The sequence below is a fragment of the Cynara cardunculus genome (assembly GCF_001531365.2).
Source record: "Cynara cardunculus var. scolymus isolate 2C chromosome LG 10, CcrdV1, whole genome shotgun sequence".
Taxonomy (NCBI): Eukaryota; Viridiplantae; Streptophyta; class Magnoliopsida; order Asterales; family Asteraceae; genus Cynara; species Cynara cardunculus.
Genome location: NC_037537.1, coordinates 1,524,920 through 1,530,081, shown reverse-complemented (window position 1 = coordinate 1,530,081; position 5,162 = coordinate 1,524,920).

Here is a 5,162-nt window from a genome sequence, read left to right as displayed (position 1 = left end):
CCTCCTTCAATCTATTTCTCCAATTCTGCCCAAATGTCCATAGACAGATGGCAGTGATCAATACATTTGAAAATCTCATGAGGAATAGCCATGATTAACAGCCTTTTACATTTTCTTCCCAATTCAACCAATACCTTTTCTTCATCGCTCCAGTTTGTAGTTGGTTTTGGCTCATAGTGCTCAGGAACTTCGATGGTTGTACCAGTTGCTAGAACTCGTGGAATCAAATTCATTGGCACGTATGGTGGATTGTAGAGAAATTCATAAATTCTTGGGTGAATTCCCTCCAGGAAGTTGATCATGCGCACTTTCTATTGTAGGTATTCCTCTCGGATAAGCGTGGGAGGCTTGGATTGAGATCCAGTACTCATGAACGAGGTATTACCCATGTTCGCCATTGAAATTTGAAGGAAAAATAAGAACAAGATGAAACTGATTCAACAGTGAGTGAAACAGGGTAATCTGAAGAAATTGGTGTTCTAGGAATCATAGATTAATACCAAAAGCAGAATTAATTGAATTAGAATTCAAAACCTGCTTTGATACCAATTGTAGGATCTTAATTCAACTTTTGTATCGATCTAATACTCTAAATAAGCTCTAAAACAATTGAAGTGCAGCGGAAATGTTAATAAGAGCAAAGCAGAGTAAGTAAGTGATTAGAATTTCTAAACACACTAGGAACACACAGTCACAACGAAGAAGATGAATGCAAGAAGATTGCTCCAAAGGTTTTTCAATTGATTCAATTGAAAATTTTAACAATTACAATACTGGAAGCGCACAGTTTACAAAGGCCCTATCCGCTATTTATACTAGTTCCTAACAACCTTAGAGACTAGAGCTTGACAAATGTCTTCATTTGGGTTGTCCAAAGAAAGTCGATTAAGTTCTAGTCACGTGAGAAGCACATGCGGCTAACCACCTTTGTGAGCCATCTCAGAGGCTCTGTTGTAAATGACTTGCATGTTTTATTGATCAGAGGACTAATTTCCAGAACCTCTGTGAGACGCATCAGAGGTTCTGCCACTTTTCACTTGTTCGCTCATACAGCTTCTGTCGCTAATCCTCTGTTGTCTTATGTGGAGTTAACCTTCTGTAAATACTTGCAAAATACTTTTTCTATACTTTTACAAGATAGGAATAATGGAGCTAACAATGATCTACCTTGAGATATTTCCCAGAAGCGCAGTAGCAGTCTTCGATAGCTGATGACTGTTGATATCTCATGAATGAGTTGTTTCCCTTCTTCCCTTGGCACATGAGTTCTACCCAGTCCCTCTCTAATGACTTTCTGAAACCACTCAAGTGTATCGGTTGAATACTTGAATGCTTCAGTTAGTCTGAAAAATTTCTTTACCCCGAACTCATTCTTGAAGACAAGTCCAAGCTCGGGATGAGTCAAGATAGAAGCAGATCTCTTCTCCTGCAGGCCAGGAAAGTCTTCATTGGGTGGCGTTTAGGAGAGTCTTTTGATGCCTAAATGAAGAGCAATCTGACTTGGCTCGATGCTTCACCAGGGTCTCCATCGGCTTCACAATCGCTCTGTTTGCCATCCCAAATCTTATGCCTTGATCTTGTCGCTGAGTTGTGAACGCATACAGGTCGATCAAGTCATAGGGATTGAGATTGATCAAGTCATTGTCATTGAAGATGCTGATCTGACCATGGGCTCTCTCCACTGTGTACTCAATGTATTTTATAGCTCTGTTAGCGAAGGTCCTCATCTTTATGTCCATAACAATCCTTATCCCATCATTCGAGAATACAGCCTATGGTGGTTGAGTGGTCTGTCTAACAAACCTATGGTGTAGGAGGTCCATGGACTCTGGTGATAGAATTGGAGGATTGAGAGTCAAACTTTCATCGTGATCGTGGTATAGGTACCGATGGATATTCTCTATCATAATGGGTTCCCTTGGTGGTATCTTCGAACGTCTCCTTAGTGACTCCATGTTCTCAATAATTTCGTCGACTAAGGGAATGTCCGCTTGCACCTGGGTTGGTTCGGTCGGGGGTTCAATTTGGGTTATGGGTTGCATATCGGTTGGCGATGGGATGGATTCTTGGGTTGGCTCATGTTGGGGTGATTCAGGTTCATCGGGTTGTGTTTGGGCTTGAGGTTGTTGAGGTGAAGAGGGTTGGATGTTTATTTGTTCGGTTCATTGGGTAGGGTGATGAAAGGTTCTTTGGTGCGAGGAGTTGGTGATGGGGTTAATGGTAGGCTTGGTGTTGGTGAGGTAGTGAAAGGTGGGTTGGTTTTTGTTGGTGGGGTTGATGGATTTTCATCAGTTGAGGATCTCAACATGATGGGTTCAGGTGTGGTAGCAAGGGGAACATGTACATTATGTACATCTTCAGAGGGCTAAGCCTCTGGTTCCCTTGCTTGGGTTCCTTGGTTTGGTGATGATGGTGGGTTTTGTGTTTGTTGGTGGGATGATGAAGGTGCAGCGGATTCCATTGGTTGTGAAGCTGTAGCCTGATTCTCCCCCTCATGAGTACTGAGACCATGTTCATCGGGGTCTGGATCCTCATTCCTTCGTCTCTTGAGGGGGCGGCTTGATGAGCAGGTAGCCCTGGTCTTATTTTTCTTCCATAGCCGTATGTGATCGGCCAATGTGCGCACTCGATCCTTGTTGCGCCGTAGTTCCATGGAGCGAAGAAGAGAGTTCGTTTGATCTTGCTGTTGTAAGAGACTCTTCTTCAATGCATTGGTAGGCTCAACCGACCGAGCAGCAAACTTGGCACTTATCTCATTGAAGGATGAGATTAGTGCTTTGGACAGAGCCCAGAGATCGGCTCTGGTGGCAAACTCCATGCTTAATGATGAAGCGGGTGGTGGCACGGAGGTGGTGGTAGATGTGGATGGAGGTATGGGAAGGTTGGCGATGAGATTTCTCACCTCTGCAGTGAAGGAGGAGAAGACTTCATCGAAGGATGGGCCTGCAGAGGGAGGTGGAGGAGGGGTGGTTGGGGTATTTGGGCTATTATAGTGGCTAGGAGTTGGGTTAGGGTGGTTTGGATGGTAGTAGTTTGGTTGGTGAAGGAGGCTAGGGTTTCATCGATTGATGAAGTTGGTTGAGGTAGGGTTGGTTGAGGGATTTGGAAGATGAGGGTGGCGGGAAGGGAGTTAAGGGTTTGGGAGACGGTGTTTATCTGGGTTGTGATGGAGGCTAAGGATTCATCGGTCGTAGTTGTCGGGGCCGTGAGGGTGGCGATGGAGTTCATCATTAGTTGGTTTCTTTGGGTGGCAAAGGTGGAGGTGGTGTTATGGCGTTATGGTTTGTTGCAGCATCTGGAGGCGGGTGGTGTTATCTCTAGTTTGGGTTTCGAGGGATGCAAGGGATTGTCAAATGGGGGTTAGATCAATGGAAGGTGGGTTGCCGACAATCCCTTGGATGATGAGTTTTAGGTCTTCCAAAACCGCATAACTGAGTCAACAAAGTCTTGGAACTCAACCTTTGTGACCAGATCGGCCACGGGGGTAACCCCTGCAGCAACGGATGCTGCTGGTTGAGCCTCAGCTCCAGAGGTGCCTTCATTGCCTTATGTAAATGTAGGTCGTGAAGGAGTTCCATCATGTCCTTGATAGCCCTCTAGTGAGGAGCTATCTCCTGATGTTGCGACTTCTTCTTCTTCCTTGGCAGGGTAGGAGAGGTAAGTGTGTTTCCCCTTCGCTAGATCAAGTATCGAAGGGGGGTTTTGTGCACGAATGGGAGATCATTCTAAATGATCTTGGGGTGCATCAATGTCAGATGCAACACATGCTTCTGGGTGTGTGCGTGGTAGTGTCGAGCCATTAGTCAATGTGGCTCTTATGTCTTCATCTCCTCTATGTTGGGAGAGGGGCGATGGATGTTGTGGTTCCTCAGCTAAATCATCTCCATAGGCCCGAAGAATGGCCTCTGGATGGCTGGTTTGGGGTTGGTTTGGACTGGGCCGTCCTTGTTCAATACCCCTTTGGCCTTGATCGCCATGGGTAGAGGTGGTGGTTGCCCTTTGGGGAGAGGGAAGGGGATTTGTTTCTGAAGGGCCGGGGGATGCACGAAGAGAGTCATCATCATCATCATCTTCATCATCCGATGAAGATGGCTCCTGTGCTCCCTCGCTTGACTAAGGAGACGACTCTATTCGCTCTGGGGTAGCTGCCCTTGGTTCATGGGACAGCAGAGAGCGTTTGTAAGTTATTCGGATCTCAAATGTCTCTGGAATGACACTGAGCATGGCTCTGGAGATTGGCCTGTTGATGGTGTAGCCTTCCTTTGAGAGTGTTGGCCGATGGCCATGCATCTTGAAGAGGGGAGTGAATGGTTCCTCGGTCGGTAGGTTATTTTTCTTCATCGCATCCTCTATGAAGAGAGATAGGAAATGAGGAAACAGTACATAAGTCAATGGCTTGCGGGTAGCCTGGAGCTTGCACTTCTTGACTACTGCTGAGTGGATCTCATTGTATATGAGGAAGGCGTAGTCAAGAGGGATGTTGAAGAAGAGTCCGTACATGATCGTCATGATGTTGATGTTTCCTTGATCCATTGACCCTAGCTTGCAGGTGAGGGCCCTGTTCAATATGGAAAAGAACATATTCCACAATTGGCGGTAAAAACTGCCTTTTGAAGTCGGAGGCGTTGCGTAGGTCACGATTGTAAGCTAGCGTTTGGATGAATCAGAGTATGTCGGAGGTGGTGGGTTGGTCGGCATATTGTTCAATGCCAAGCTCTCGGCGGGTGGGAATGCACAGAACCCTAGAAACTTTTGGCCGAGAGATCTTGAGCGAGTAAATCATGTCGTTTGGAGCATCAATGTCCCTCATTATACCATGGCTTTCAGGGTTGTACTCGCAGGTCTACCAGTATTGTTGGACATACTTTAAAGGTACGCCATTGTCGGTTATAGTCAAGGTTGGGAGTAGGATGCAGTTACGGAAGAACTCGATCATCACGGCAAACCTGTCGTCGAACAGGGTGGTTTGTAGTTCGATGGCATGGTTGTTGGGCTTCATTGCGAGGAAAACTATGGCGCGGCTGTGTTAAACCCCACAATGCAAAATGTAAAAAGTAATGAAAAACAAACAAGTGATGAAGAACCAGAAGACCAATGAAGACATCAAGGCAGAAACGACCAAGTCTGGATTCGACCATTGGATCGATGGACAGACTAACCAG